The sequence below is a fragment of the Pongo abelii genome, chromosome 4 (genome assembly GCF_028885655.2).
Source record: "Pongo abelii isolate AG06213 chromosome 4, NHGRI_mPonAbe1-v2.0_pri, whole genome shotgun sequence".
Classification (NCBI taxonomy): Eukaryota; Metazoa; Chordata; class Mammalia; order Primates; family Hominidae; genus Pongo; species Pongo abelii.
This window is the reverse complement of record NC_071989.2, coordinates 130,347,528-130,364,685: the sequence shown is the minus strand read 5'-3', so window position 1 is coordinate 130,364,685 and position 17,158 is coordinate 130,347,528.

The window sequence follows — 17,158 nt, the reverse complement described above, 5'->3', positions numbered from 1 at the left end:
GGGAGGAACACCAGGGTTCTAGGTCCTCATGCCGGTTTAGATAAAAGGACATGGACACACGTGGAGTGGTTTAAGGAGCAGAGAGCTTAATAGGCAAGATAGAAAAGAGAAAGCAGAAGATAGAAGCTCCTCCCTACAGAGACAGAGGGACGGGGGCTCCAAAGCGAAAGAGGAGACCCCAAGAGGGGCAGAAATCAGCCAGGTGATTCAACAAGCCATAGGGACAGATTTTGTGATTGATTTTTGGCTACATCAGCTCAGCAGCCACAAGAAAGAAGATTCTTTTAAAGCTAAAAATTCCCTGGCTCTCTCACCACATTGAATGGATAATTTAAAGCCCTGAATTTCTCATTTCTTTTTAAAATCTCTCCAGCGCAGTTTGCAGCAGCCAGTTTATCCTTATTCATCATATTCTCCTACTATGCCATGACCCTTATCACTCAGTCCATCAAAGCCAGGTTTTCTGTAGAAACTCATTACAAGTGATAAACCACCAGCTGCCAAAAATTACTATTTTACTGTTTTACCACCTGCTGCCAAAAATTACAATTATCCCCTCATTTAAAGGTAAGTACGGTGCAGTAGCTCACGCCTATAATCCCAGCACTTTGGGAGGCCAAGGCGGGTGGATCAACTGAAGTCAGGAGTTTGAGACTAGCCTGACCAACATGGAGAAACCTCGTCCTTACCGAAAATACAAAATTAGCCAGGCGTGGTGGCGCATGCCTGTAATCCCAGCTACTCAGGAGGCTGAGGCAGGAGAATTGTTTGAACCCAGGAGGCGGAGGTTGCGGTGACCCAAGATCATGCCATTGCACTCCAGCCTGGGCAACAAGAGCAAAACTCCATCTCAAAATAAATAAATAAATAAAAAGGTAAGTACTTCCTTGCTTGCATCAATCACAAGTAGGTTAAATACCTAACCTATCGTCTCAAACATTGTTATCAATCAAGATTCAGTTACAGATAACAAAAAAACACTCTATTTTAAGCAGAAAATAACTTAAATTGAGAAATTACATTCTTATAAAATTATTGAAAGAGATGGGGTATTGGAGTCTAGCATGGTCTCCAGAAATAATTGCAGGAAGATTCTGTAACACTGGCTTACCAAGGGAGCTGCTACCTCGGTCACATTTTCAGTGGAAGTTGGGAATCTGGAAGCTGTCCCTGGAACTATGGCTCCAGTAACACATACTTTAGCTGGAATCCAGGGATCTGCAAGGTGCAACTGTCAGCTCCAGAGATGTCCTGCACCTCCTAGACCCTGCAGGACACCCTAGACCCATAAAGCTATTGAATGGACCCTGGAATGTCCTCTGCAGCTGAAAATCTCAATTCCTGCATAATCATGCTTGTCAGCAAAATCAGCAAAAACTGAAAAAGAAGAAACTCTGTCTTACTTCAGTTTCAAATTTTGTACATCTCGTTTGGTTTCAGAACCTAATTCTTGAACTCTGGCTTCAGGGCACTCTGAGAGGTGTAGATTTTAGCTGTCCTACCTCTAGAGTTTAGGAAGGCATGTGAGGGGGGGACACATGCCCCATAAAGTTTCAAATCAAAATGCTAACATTTTGTTTAAGCTAATTTTAAACTCAAAATTTAGCTTATTAACATTTTGTAAATATGAAGCATCCAAGAAGCATTTTTATTACAAATCCAAGCTTGTCAGAATTTTTCTATGCACTTGGGCACATCTGAAGTAACACTTTGGAGATGAACCAACTTATTCACAAATGATTTTTAAAAGTTAACTTTTGTACTTAGGCTGTCCCATTTGCAATTTATTTGCTTGCATTTATATTCTGCATTTCTACAAATTGGTTCTACACATTTCCATCTTAGAAAGAATAACAAGGAAATTCAGCTTCAACTCAAAGAAAGGATCTGGGCATTTTGGCTGAGAACTGTGCCTGCTGTGTTGCTTGGTTGAGCAGTGATCCTGTCGCCCTCTGCTCCCTAAATTTGCCTCAGTTCCTCATAGCTTTGTGGTTGTTTTCAGTACATGTGTGTTCTCAAATAACTGACAACTCCCACCCACTTCCTAACCTGACTTAAATGTGGACTTTGCATTTATATATTCTAAAGAGTATAATTTAATAGATGGTTTATCACCATGGTATTTAAAAAAGCATGAAGATAAAAGGAAAAAAGAAACAAATGGGCCTGGCGTGGTGGCTCACATCTGTAGTCCCAGTACTTAGGGATGCTGAGGCAGGCAGATCATCTGAGGTCAGAAGTTCAAGACCAGCCTGGGCAACATGGTGAAACCCTGTCTCTACTAAAAAAAAAATGCAAAAATTAGCTGGATGTGGTGGCAGGAGCCTGTAATCTCAACTAGCTAGGAGGCTGAGGCAGAAGAATCGCTTGAACTCTGGAGGCGGAGGTTGCAGTGAGCCAATATTGCACGACTGCACTCCAACCTGGGTGACAGTGAGACCTTGTCTCAAAAAAAAAGAAAAAGAAAAAAGAAACAAACCATTGGTTAAGAGAAAGGGGGAACAAATAGCATAGGTAATGAAATTTAATGTTCAATTTATTCAATAAAACATACACCCTATGTTTCTCAGATCTGCCGAGTGAATCCACCTATAAATCTCTTCTTCTAGCATATAGGCTTGAACTAACCCACCAACTTTCCAACAGACTAGTGACTCCACCCAGCTACTCATTCCAGAGTTATAGTTATTGAGTCAAATGCCTTGGCCATTCTAAGAAAATTCCACAAGTAACAATTACTGTACTTGGCAGAAAGCCTGGTAATACCCAGCTAGAACTTTATATTTTTGTTGAATTAAAAATACATTTCTAAAATATTTTTCAGATTTATTGCTACTTAGGAAAGCGTATTATCCAAATATAAAGTGAACAAAGAGCTAGAAGAAGTAATTTAGGTTAACAGATAATAACATTCCAAATCGTTATACTAGATAATTGTATTCTAAAGATAATTGAGTTCCTGCCCCCAAATGGCCTATTCCTCTATAGTCAATAAAAGCATTTGGAATCTTTACTAAGTCTCTTGGTGGGGAAAATGCCTGAAAACAGACAGCATATTGTTAATATAAGCCACATGACTTAACATTCTTTGCTGGATAGTTTTCTTATTCCTCATCTCTTTACAAACTCAACTCAGTCCTCTAAAATGATCCAATCACTGGCACCCTTTCTCTCTCATCTTCCTTCCAGAACTGTCCTTTTACTAAGACCACTTCTTTCCCAATAGCTCCGGCTGCCCACAGTGACTTTCCCTGCTGTATGCAGCCCTCTGTCAAGTTTATTCTCCTCCTGTGTTTTGGTTGTTTTTCTCATACGAACTATCGCATCACCCCACATTCTTCATGGAAAATGAAATCCAGCCAGTAAGAATTTTTTTCTCCTTGGAAGAAAACAAAGGGGCAAGAGAGACTATAAATGTTTGCAAATTAATACTCCGTCCTCTGTCATCCTTTTCCCCCATTAGTTCTTCATGCAGCTCTACCAAGAAGAAAATGCTGTATGTGTTTGGACACCACATTCCCTCCTCTCATCACTCTAACGTGCTTTTTCTCTTCTTCACCTAGGTCAGGCAGGCTTACCAACAGGTACCCTGGAAAGCCACCACACCTATGTCAGTCCAAGTTTCCACTAGAACATTGGAAAGGCAATATAGTCATCCCTTGGTACTTATGGGGGACTCATTCCAGGACCTCTCACAGATAACAAAATCAGTGGATACCAAACTCTCTGATATAAAATGGTATAGTATTGGCATATAACCTATGCATATCCCCCCATATGCTTTAGATCATTTTTAGATTCTTTATAATATCTAATACAATGTAAATGCTACCTAAATAAGAAAAAAAGTCTACATGTTCAGTACAGACACATTTTTTTTTCCTAAACATTTTCCTCCATCAGTGGTTGTTTAATCCATGGATGCAGAACCCATAAACAGGGAGGGCTGACTGTATATCAGCATTGGGATTTTACTCCCCACCCACCCAGGGTCATTGTTTTCGTAATATGAGGACGAAGATAACTCCGCAGAGTTCTTTCTATTACCTGAGCAGTTGATCGCTAGATGAGCTGCACCAACAAAACTAAAGCAGCATGATGCAGGCCAAACCACCAAAGTTTTGGGAAATCCAAAGTGGCCTAGGAAAAGTTTTCTGCCATCCTGTGTACTATAAAATGTAGAGAACTGAAGAGCTGAAAATTCATACTGAAATTAAATAAAAGCACACAGTCCCCAATAAAACCCCTGACAAGACGGGCTCCTCAGGGTCAGAAACCTCACTGGAGAGCATCCCACTTCAAGAGCCTGAGTCAGCCTTGCTGCATCCCTTCCTCGTCTCATCTTCCCCAGTTCTGGGGTTCAGGTTCCATTCATTTGTAATGCACCAGCAGGGCAGCTACACTCATCCCTTGGTCCACCTCGGTGCTGTTCAGCCTTACCACAAAAAATCAGGGAGATTCTTGAGGGGCTGTAATAAAGTTGAACCAGCCGACTGTTTTTTCAAGTGTAAGACAGTTTAAGAATTCTTCATGACCAGTCTTTCCCTCAGGATCTTGATCCCAGCAATTCTGAGCCTAAGTCATACTCTATTGCCCCCTAGAGGATGACACATTTTTGTCGTTTACTGTAGGAATTAAAAGTAGAGCTTCTACCCACTCAGTTATGAACTTGACATATGAATTCCAGTAAGTCTCCATCCCACCATACATTCATTCTAGAGAACTGAGGAAGTCCACCGTGAAAGGAAAGTATTTCGTGGTTTTGAGTTCACTAGACCTAAAGAGAATATTTTTCTGTTTCCAAGGATTTATCCCAATGCAGTTTTAAGTCATTCACTACCCACATCAAAAATTCCATTTTTTGGGTTCCTGGTGAGGTACCTCCCATGAATTTCTCAAATTCATACTAGCAAGTAACCTCTGTCAGTAAATCCTAAAACCATTTGTCTTGAAGTTTCCCAGTAAAGAGACATGGGGTTCTCGGAAGAGGAGGAGAGACATTCAACTTATAATAGCATGTTTACCAAGATCCTCTTTTCTCCCAGGAATTATTATAAGAAGTTGACAAAAATTTTAAAAATTGAGAGTCTGTTGAGAATGGATTAAAAACCAACTTTATGACTCAATATCACAAGTGATTTTTTTAGACTTCTTTAATAGATAGCCTTACATGATGCTGCATACATCTAGGCCTACATCGAGAACATCCTATCCCCAAAATTAACGTTTTGCTTCAGTAAATCTCCATCACATTTCGTTGGCTTTTAGTATTATTCCAAAAACCATTGCCACTTGTGTTGGGGGCCATTTACCCCTTCATTACTATTCTGATAGGCATAGGGTGTGTATATCTAGAGTTTATTATAATTTAGGCTCAAAATCACAAGAAGTAGTCCCTAATGTGTAACCCAAATATAACTTGGGCTCCATACCAACCCAGCAGAATGTCTTTTCAATAAACCAGCGGTTCCCAAACCCCAGGACATGGACCAGTACCATCCCTGTTAGGAACTGGGCTGCACAGCAGGAGGTGAGCAGTGGGCCAGCGAGTGAAGCTTCATCTGTATTTACAGACACTCCCAACATCAAAAATTCCATTTTTGGGGTTCCTGGTGAGGCACCTCCCATGAATTTCTCAAATTCATACTAGCAAGTAACCTCTGTCAGTAAATCCTAAAACCATTTGACTTGAAGTTTCCCAGTAAGGAGACATGGGGTTCTCGGAAGGAGAGTAGAGACATTAAACTTACAATAGCATGTTTAACAAGATCCTCTTTCCTCACACTACCGCCTGAGCTCTGCTTCCTGTCAGATCAATCATGGCATTAGATTCTCATACGAGCATGAACCCCATTGTGAACTGTGCATTTGAGGGATTTAGGTTGTGTGCTCCTTATAATAATCTAAGGCCTGATGGTCTGTCACTGTCTCCCATCACCCCCAGATGGGACTGTATAGTGGCAGGAAAACAACTGATTTTACATTTTTGTGAGTTGTATAATTATTTCATTATATATTACAATGTGATAATAATAGAAATAAAGTACACAATAAATTTAATGTACTTGACTCATCCTGAAACCATTCTCCACACCCTAACCTTGGTCCATGGAAAAACTGCCTTCCATGAAACTGGTCCCTAGTGCCAAAAACGTTGGGAACTGCTGCAATAAACAATAGACAATCATCCTAATAGTAATTAAGCAATCAGAAACTTCACTCAGTCTCCAAGAAAAATGCCAAAATAGAGAGCACATACTTAAGCCTGTCTTCATTAAACATGTCTTTAGGCATAATCCTCAGTGTCAATCTCTAGCTAATGTGAAATAAACATCGAATATTTAAAACAGATCACCATTCTCTTACAAAGTGTTATGCCCTAGTCTCTCAGAAATTAACATGGGGGCCATTATGAAAAACATATCTTTAAAAAAGATGATTGTGATTATGTAGTATATTATAGCAGTATCTTATTTTGTAGTTACTTAGTATTAATGGGAAAATACATTATTTACTTCCAGAAATATCAACTTGATAATATCCATTAATAATAAGGAAATGATTGAATTGTGTCAGTTTTGTTCTCACTAATCACTTGTTTATATAACTGATTGAGTATTAGTACAGGGTCATAGCATAACGCAAATGTGTTAATAAAACAGTAATTCTGTTTCTGTTTTTTGTTGCTGTTCCTATAGCTAGTCTTAGGTTTTGTTTTGTTGTTTTTTTTTTCTTTTTCCGAAAACCTTTAATGGAGACACTTAGGATAAAAAGCCTATTTGATCGTGTGCATGAGTGTTAACATAAATAAAATGTGCTGTAGTAATTAGTGGACTTCCTTTGTGGTTTGCTTGAAAGATTACTAACTGCTTATTAGCACTTCACATATGAAAATATCACCATTTGGACTGCAGCTGGAGCTGCTTTTAGCTGGCTCCCTGTTATCTCCCAAACTGAGTCACAGCATTTTGAAGAACCCTATCTCAACACTCATGCATGCATTCTGCCACATAAACCTTAGAATTTAGTGTTAGATCATCTTAAAGTATTTCCTCTCATCTCATTCACAATTTGCCACACAGTCATTGTGGAAATACCTAAACGCCATTCTCAACACAGGGTACTTCATAAAATAACCTGGCTCCTAACAAGATGTAAAAAAGACTGCTTAGTTACATGAATTATTCAATTTAAACATGAAAATTTTCAACGGGTTAGCCCTAAATCTATTTACTCTACCACAAAACTGTTTTGTTTACAATGAAGTTACCTTAACCCTTTTAAAATTAAGAAATGTAGATTTTTGGTGCATGTAAATGTGAGGGCCTGAATAAAGCCAGATTGGTGTGGTCAAGCATTGGGCAAGATTCCCCATTAACTTATGCCAAGACTGTCATTTTAATGAGATTAAGGTTTCAATTTCTTCAGCCCAAGACCTCTCTGGAGCACACGCTCTGCTATTCTGGTTAAATTATGCCTATTTCTCTCCAAAATGAGTAAATACTTAAGTTCTCATGCTGAGAGAGCTGAAGCGAATTTTCATTTGGCACACATATTCTGAGAGTGTAATGCATGTTTGTTGAAACCATGCTGAGCTGGAACAAAGTGTCTTTATGATTACTACTTATTAACATGTATTAAGAACAGTTATTGTACTTGGTCTACACACAATACATAAAGGAAGTCATCGTTCCTACAGAGGGAAATATACAGCTTGGATGAATATGTTACTGATAAAATTTATATCATTATGGAAATTACAATTTAGTTGAGAAGACAGACATTGAATACATAATTACAGGTGAGGGTGGCTTTACAAAGAAGTGCAGTATGCTATGTAAGGGCAAAGAGAAGGGGCTGACTTTGTCTCCAGAAAGCAATGACATTTAAACTGAGGCTTGAAGAGTGAGATGAGGTTGGCTAGCAAAAGAGTGGAGGAAAAAGTAGTTCATGAAAAGGGAATAGCAAAGGAAAGGCCCTGAGGCTCTCAAAGAACATGAGAGTTTGGTCTGGAACCTGCAATTAGTAGTGGTGTAAAGGAGGTAAGGCTGTGTAGGGAGATGAGGGTGCTGGTGGTATTGAACCTGCAGAAGTACTCAAGAGTGGGGAGCATTAGACCATAGTATAGATTGTTTGCTTTACTCAAAGGTAGTGAGATTCCCTAAATTGTTTTGATGACAGAAATGGCATGGTCAGATTTGTGTTTATGAAAACATCATCCTAGGTGCAATATGGAGTATTTGAAGGGTGGGTGGACATGAGTGGATGTGGGGAAATTGGTTAGGAGGTTATTGCCTAACAGAGAGATGGCTGGTGACTTGCACAGAGGCGTTTGAAATGTCCAAGGAGGACCAGAAATGTCCAAGAAATATAAAGGAGGTGCAATTAATCATATTTGAAAATGGATTGGATGTTGGGGTAAAAGACAGAGTGACCTGAGCGATGAGTCTCAGGTTTCTGGAATAGTCAGCTGGGGTTATGGTTTCTAAAATAAAGAACAACAAAGAAAAAATGTTGGTGCAGACAATCAGTTTCGACATGTAATGTTGCATATTAAGAGTTTTAAAATACACACACACAGAGCTGTATGTTTGTATGAATGCACTATAATATTTTATTTAAAATTATATCCCTTTCATCTATTATTAAATGAATAATGCTTTCATATATACAAATATTTCTATATTCTATGAAGAAGCTCTGCTACTGATTCTATGACAGGTTAACTTTATTTAAAAAGCGAATAAAGTATGCTACCTTTTTTGCTTTTAAATTTTTATGAGTCACCATAATTGATACAAAAGTATTAATCTTTTAGATTAAATAGCAACTGAATATTTTGGAAGTATCTAGTTATTTCTAATATTGTGAGATGTAAAAGAAATTATTCATGTTCTATTCAATAGGCATTTTTGTGGTCAAAATTATTTTCCCCAATAAATCAATCTACTCACAAATAGAATAAAATAGATCTCACATATAATTCTGAAACAAAGATATAGCTGAATATAGCTATATGAGGGAGCCCAGGTGATAACAGCAGAAGAACAACTCAGCTAGCCTACAGGATTGTGAAATAATATTATGTGTTTTATTTTAAGGCACTAAATTTTGAGATGATTTGTTGCATAGCAGCGGTTAACTGTTATGGCCCTGTTTTTTTCATTGTCTTTTTTCCAAAAGTCTTTATATAGAATCATTCCTTGTTTCTCTTGATTTTGTTCTCTCATTTATATCCTTCAGTTCTCTTTTGAGGTCTTTTATTATTCTCCTCCTTAAATTTTGATGAGAGAAAGTTTTTAAAAGGATATAAGTCAATATATAAAATAAATTGTCTTTCTATAAACTAGTAACAAACAACAATAAGCTTAAACTTAAACATTTTCCTCTATGATAATTTTAAAACAAATAAAATACTTAGAAAAAAATTAACAAAAGACATGCAAGCTTTCTAGATTAAATACTATAAGATATTGCTGAGAGAAGTTAAAGAAAACCTGAATAAAAGGAGCAATATACCATGTTCATGGATTGGAATATTAATATTGTTAAAATGTAAATTGTCTCCAAATTTACCTATAGATTTAATGCAGCCTGAGTCAGAATTCCAGCAGTCTTTTAAATGGAAATTGACAGGCTATCATTAACATGTATACAGAAATGCAAGGATCTAAAACAGAATAGTTTTGGAAAAAAACATGAAGTTGGAAGACTTTCACTACCTGATTTCAAGACTTACTAGAAAGCTACAATAAACAAGACATATGGTATTGGTATAGGAATAGGTAAATAGATCAGTGAAACAGAATAGAAAGTTCTGTTTCACTGATTTGTTATATCTATATTTGTTATATACCCACACATATAAAGTAGATTGATTTTTGACAAAGGTATTAAGGAACACCTTAGAGAAATACTAAACCTTTCAAAAAACAGTTCTGAATCAACTGAATATTCATGTGGAAAAAGATAAACCTCAACTCCTACCTCATACCATATACAAAGTATTTTGAAATGGATCATAGACCTAAACATAAAGCTAAAATTAGAAAACTTCTAGAGAAAAATATGGAAGAAAATCTTGTGGCCTCGGGCTAAAAAACGATTTCTTAGGATACAAAGGACACTAATAGTGAAAGAGAGCAAATTGATACTGGATATATCAAAATTACAAACTCTATTCTGCAAAAGACATCATTAAGAAAATGAAAAGTTAAGTCCACAGACTGAGAGAAAATATTTGTAATGCATTTATCTTAAGTAAGTCTGATATCCTGAATGTATAAAAAATTTTACCTCTCAATAAGAATCCAAAAAAAATTAAAAATTGGGCAAAAATTTGAACAGATATTCCATAAATGTGTGAAAATGAAAAAAATGCTTAAAATATTTAGTCATTAAAGAAATGCAAATTAAAATGACAATGAAATACCATTTCACACTCAATGGCTAAATTGGAAAACACTGTAATACCAGAGGTTGATAAGGATGTGAAACAACTAGAACTTTATATGTGGCTGGTGTGAATGTAAAAAGAATACAACTAACTATAAAATGATTTGACAATTTTGTGTAAAATTAAACACACACCTACTCTAAAGATGCAGCAATTCTATCTCCATTTACAAAAAGGAAATGAAAATATACATCCATGGGATAATTTGTAGATGAATGTTCATCGCAGCTTTATTCATAATGGCCCCAATCTGGGGGAAAATTCCCCCCCCCCAACAAAATGAACAAATAAACCGGTTATGATATGTTCATAGCATGAAATACTACTCATCAAGATTGAGCAACAACATGGACGAATCTTACAGACATTATGCTGAACCAAAGAATAGACACAAGAGAAGAGCTGCTGTAAAATTCCTACTAACTTGAGGTTTTAGAACAAATAAAACATCTAGGTGAAAAAAATCAGAACTGTGGTTACCTGGGGTAGGGGTAGAGTGGGCTCAAGAAGACTTTGTAAAATTATGGAAAAATTCTGTATCAGGCTTGTGGTACTGGCTACAAGGGCATATACATTTTTAAAAAATTCATCAAACTGCACACTTGAAGGTTGTACATTTTACTTTGTATAAATCATATCTCAATAATTTCTTACTGATTTCTTTTTTTAAAAAAACCTGCCTGCCTCAAAGTAGCAAAATAGGCACTTTAAGAAGGAAAGAATGTTCCTTTTTCCTTGTTTATAGAAAATGCCTTTTTGCATGATTGTATACAATTGTCTTTGTCGACTTTTAAATTCTATGTCCAAGTACCAAGTAGTAATAACTACTATTTATTCATTGCCTAATATAAGCTAGATGCTCTGACATGCACTTACAAACATTTCATTCTCACAACAACCCTGAAGATAGATTTTATTATCTTTATTTTTGGTGTCGGAACCCAAGTCTCATAATAGTTAAGTAATTCATCCAAGTACTTATTGTTAGTAAATAGTAGAGGTGAGAGTTATCCAAGGACTGTCTGTCTCCATTGTCAACGTTCTTTCTACTACTTGTCACCTTCCCAGCTAACTTGTATGTCACACGTATCCCACAGCCATTTAGCCATGGGCACTAGAATGACAGTCACTGCTAGTCTAATTATTTAATTGGCCTGGCCACAATCTCCTTGTGATGTAAACTTTAATGAGTCACTCAGCTTATTTTTTCCAGTAATTAAACAAAGAAAGGAAAATGAAAGAAACAACTACTTACCTTTTTTCTACTTCACATAACAAGAATTTAATATCGTGCTTATAACAGGCTAGACCTGGGTTCAAGATCCAGCTCTGCCAAGTTTTAACTGAGCATGATGCTTTATCTCTCTAAGCTTTATAGATATGTTTCTTATCTATAAAATGAAAATATCAATAATCACCTCATAGGGTTATTGTGAATATAAAAGTGAGGTAATACATTCAAGCACTTTGTATAGTTCCAGGAGCATAGTAAATGGTAAGAAACAGAAGTGATTATTAGTAATGAGAGGACAGGTATTGTCCTGTTAGAGAGGGAGATTAAATTGAGGGAGTTTTTATAATTACTTGTTTTTGCTTATTCTTTAAATTATTTCTTTCCTTGACTAGGCATCTATTTAGCAAATTTGAAAAGACCCTGTGTATTCAACTCAATGATTTAGGCACTGGAGACTCCTTAACCACAGATCATTTAAGGTTGTATAACTTTATTTTGAGATTTTCACCTAATATTTTCATTTAATCAATGCATTTATTATTTTTCAATATGCCATTGTACTATAGGCTCTTATGTTAACCATTTCAAAAACTTACATAGACCATTGAGAATAACGTATAAAAGATATCTCACCGGCAGACAAGCCTGTCTTCTTCACATAAGTAGCCTAGAATGGGGTCAAAGAGTCCAGTGCCATTATGTGACCTATTGGAGACACAGTTCCCACAGACTTTATGACATAGGGCTTAAGGTTTTTTCTCTGTGCCTTCTGAAAGAGATAACTGTGATCCATAAAACAGCTGAAATATTAGAAAATAAATAAAAGCCAGAGAAACCCATGTTTACTGCAATATAGTTATAGGACTAATTATAACTAACTGAGCCTGTTTAAAAGACTCACAGCTTCAAGAGCCATTATATAAAAAAATTTCAGGCTGGGCGCAGTGGCTTACACCTGTAATCCCAGCCAGCGTTTTGGAAGGCTGAGACAGGCTGATCATTTGAGGTCAGGAGTTCAAGACCATCCTGGCCAACATAGCGAAACCCTGTCTCTACTAAAAATAAAAAAATTAGCTGAGTGTGGTGTCACGCACCTGTAATCCCGGCTACTGGGGAGGCTGAGGCAGGAGAACCACTTGAACCTGGGAGGCAGAGGTTGCAGTAAGCTGAGATTGCATCACTGCACTCCAGCCTGGGAGACAAGAGTGAAACTCTGCCTCAAAAAAAAAAAAAAAAAAATCATTGTTTGATTAAGGTGCTATATAATCAAGAGTAGCATTCTAATCATAATAGAAAGAAAAAGAACTGATTCTCAAAGTTGACCTCAAGCATAATTGTGAAGCAGGTTTTCACTTTCACAGCCTCATCAACATTTTCCTTCCACTCTGCCTTCACTCCAAACACACATAACACCCTCAAATATTCTGAGATCTATCATTTTACAGGAGAGAGGGACAAAAAATTAAATCTCAGATAATTCCCATTAAGATGTTAGGCATTTGTCATCTTGTTTTCCCTGGGCCTTAAGAGAAGGCAATACACACTGAGTTAAGTTAAAGCAGAGGGATGACTGTCTAATAGTAAGATTGCAATCATTGCATGTGATAGGCAGAAGAATATAAGTCAGGACCCTCCTGACTTATACCCCACAATTTTGGAGGATCATGCCTAGGTTATATTAAATAACTTTTAGGGTACTGGGACAGTGAAACTGAATCCAGCAAGAGCTTAGGAGCAGAAAAGAAGGCCAGAGGTAGAACTAGGAGCACACCTCATTCTATCAATTAATAACAAAAATGACCCTATACACCCCACAGCATGAAGAACGTTGCCATTTTGCCATCGGACTGTCCATCAGGACCAATTAAATCATGTGGACTTTACTTGTAAGCAATTTTGCCAATTGGCTGAACCTTTTTTTTTTTTTTTTTTTTTTTTTTTGAGACGGAGTCTGGCTCTGTCACCCAGGCTGGAGTGCAGTGGCGCAATCTCGGCTCACTGCAAGCTTCGCCTCCTGGTGAACCCTTATTTTTATTATTAATAGAACTAATTACTTTGAACTCTGATCCCCTGTATTTCAAAGACCCATTGTCCTATCACATCACCTCTTCTCATTTTCCCATTTTGTTTCAGTAACTAACATTCTTTACTTCATCACACATGAACATGCATTAAGGACACCAGAATGAAATACTTTTCTATTCCTTAGAGTTAAACTCCGCTTTTCCATTCCTTAGGTGGCCCAAAGGAATGGGTAACCAAGCCAGATATATTTAAAAGTTATTATTTCTGGAATTCTTCTACTCAGTTTGTTTATACATGTTTTTTTTTTTTTTTTTTTTTTCAGTTCGGTCTTGACACACAGACAAGTGTGTACCCAACCGTCTACTTTTTATATTTGGGTGAATACCTGGAAGTGGTATGTGGCAGAAGGCAAGGATGAGTAGTAGAAGGGAACACAAGCACACTGTTAACTTTAAGGTAACTTACTCCTCTCCTCCATTTCACTCCAAGTAAAAAGATTTCTAGTTCTGTATTTCACTCTGTTACATTTCTTAATTACTTTTTAAGTATCCTCAATGTCCTAATTCAACACTCACAGTGTATTCTCCTTTGTGTTATATGGCATTCTGTTTTCTCAATCATTTTCCCCTTACACATCTCCAACTTTCCACTTTTTAAATTTTATTCTCTCTGCTGTTTTGTTTTCAAACCACATGGAACCAAAGCACACACAACCATTAGTCTTTACCAAAAAACAAGCTTTGTATGAGCTTCTTGAGCCCCAAACAAAAGAATTTACACTTGAACCTGCTTGCTTTGACTGTGGCATTACTTTTCTGGCTTCTGCAATTCAGAGGCCCTGCTTTATGGTTTCAGCTTTCTGTTTTCCATTTATATGAAATGTCCTACAAAAATAAATGTATGTAACAAATACCAGGAACACAGCATTACAACAACTTTCATTTCTTGGCCAATGGGCCAGACATTGCAGTTTAAAGATTTGACATTGATGGGCTAGAAACTCAAAAAAAGAATTAGCAACCTTCCTTCCCTTCTCTTACGGCACATACTGCGGAATTGTTCATGAGAAGAAAATCTCATGGTCAAAAGTGCAATCAGCTGTGGATCTTATCAAAGCAAAAACAGCTGTTTGTATCTTGATGTAGCTGTGGCTTATTATTATTATTATTGTCATCATCATCATCATCTCAGTTTTGAGTGGAAAGGAACTATGGTTTCTCCAATTTTGTGAATAATAGTTTTGTTATTGAACAGGGAACACAATGTGTGGCTAGATTATCTCCCGCAGGGCTTGCAAACACTGTATCGTCCCCAAATGTGGTAGCCACATGTTTGTTTTTCAGCTGGCAGAGTCGTAAGCCAGAGAGATTTTAGAGGAAATGAAGGAGAGTGAAAATCAACTAAGCTTTTCATTAGCATGTATGACAAAGGGTAGTGTGTTTTTCTCTTTTGATAGTGTGTACGTGTTTTAAAAAAATAAATATTGCACATCATTACTGCTCTAGTCAGTTATTTATACTCTGATAAGAATTTTAAAGTCTGTTGGAACAAATTTGGAAAAAAGGATCAACTTCATTCAGCTCTAAATTTTTAGTGCTCACGTGTGCAAGTCACCATTATGGTATACTACACTTCAGAACATATATGTGTTCGAGAAATGTTTGTAAAACAAATAAATATGTATTGACTTTCACTAATGGAAAATATGTAGAATGAGAAAATTGCAGTCTGCAGATTCTAACTCACACAAAATGCATCCAATGTTTTAAAGTCCAACTAAAAAAATTATTTGATTAAATATTAATAATCATATGAACACATTATAATCAATGAATCGAAAGTAATTGGAATAACTTGAATATTCACAAAAATCGGAGATTTTAAAACTAGGAAAGATACTTTAGAAAGAATTTGGTTAATCCTTGAATCCTAAATATAACAAAAGCCAGAGACAGTAAATGAACTGTCCGAAGATACACAGCCTTTTTTTTTTTATTGGAGCACTAGGATTGGAAACAAGGGCATTTTATCTGGGATCCAGTGTAAACTTTCTACGCTCCCATTAGGGGTGCTGCTTTGGTCTGCCATTCTGACACTATGTCTGGCATAGCGGAGGTCTTCCCTCGGAACCTGTGGTCAAGTAATAGCAGTTTCAGGCTTCCTAGTCTAGGGAATAAGCTGTTCATGGGCACATGCAGAGCCTTTTTCAGATGAGGGATAATTACACTCTTTCGCTTCCTGCTTCTCCTGTAATTTGGCCTGTCCATTGAAATTATAATCTATACACCTGTTTCTTCTTTTTCACTCCATCTTTCTTAGTGGGTTTGGAGGAGTTGAGTGGTTTAATTTTAAGCACTGCAGCAAGTCTGTAAAATGACAGCTAGGGATGTCTCTGACCCTTATAGGGAGAGTGAGATGTCACTGTTGACTTGCCATCAGTGGGAATTGCACTTGAATGTTCATCTTCAAGTGCAAATTATCATGTAAGTAATAGATTTGCCAACCCATTGGCAGGCTTCCATGTGATATTTCCCTGTGACCAAGGATGCTGTGCGGTCATGGGCAGGGGAAATCTAACTTGATTCAAACTGAACCAAACCCATCACCCTGAACTGAGAATCATGTGAACTGATTAGCTGACAGAAGCAGCCACACACCCTGCTCAGTGTCAGTCAGCCTTCTTAGGTGGAAAACAACAGAAATTGACTCTGACCATGTTTAGTCACAAAGGAATGTATGGGGGAAGGTGGTGGGGGGGTTGGGGAATAGGAAAGAAAGAAGGAAATGCTGAAGAACCAGGTCTCAGAATGTACTCGCCTAAAGTAGCTTGGGGGGCGGGGCGGGGGATGGATCCCTGTAGCAAGACATAATGGGCACTTTTTTGTTTGTTTGCTTGTTTTTTAGATGGAGTCTCACTCTGTTGCCCAGGTTGGAGTGCAGTGGTGGATCTCCGCTCACTGTAACCTCTGCCTCCTGGGCTCAAGCAATTCTCCGGGCTCAAGCAATTCTCCAGCCTCAGCCTCCAGAGTAGTTTGGGATTACAGACATGCGCCACCACGCCCGGCTAATTTTTTGTTTGCTTGTTTGTTTGTATTTTTAGTAAAGACGGGGTTTTGCCATGTTGGCCAGGCCGGTCTCGAACTCCTGACCTCCAATGATAATGATCCGCCCGCCTTGGCCTCCCAAAGTGCTAGGATTACAGGTGTGAGCCACTGCTCCAGGCCTGGGCACTTTCTTTAGTAGTTTGAGGAGCAACATTTTTGACAGTGTCCTTCTGCTCAAGATTCAGATCCCAGATAAAATTAAACCATCTAGAGGGATGGCTTGATTAGCCAAACCTGGATCTCATGACCACTTCTTGAAGTGGGTAAGTCTCATAAATGCTCAGTCCTTCCACTATGCAACTGAGTGGGGTGGGTGGGAAGCCCTCAAAGGAAAATCCG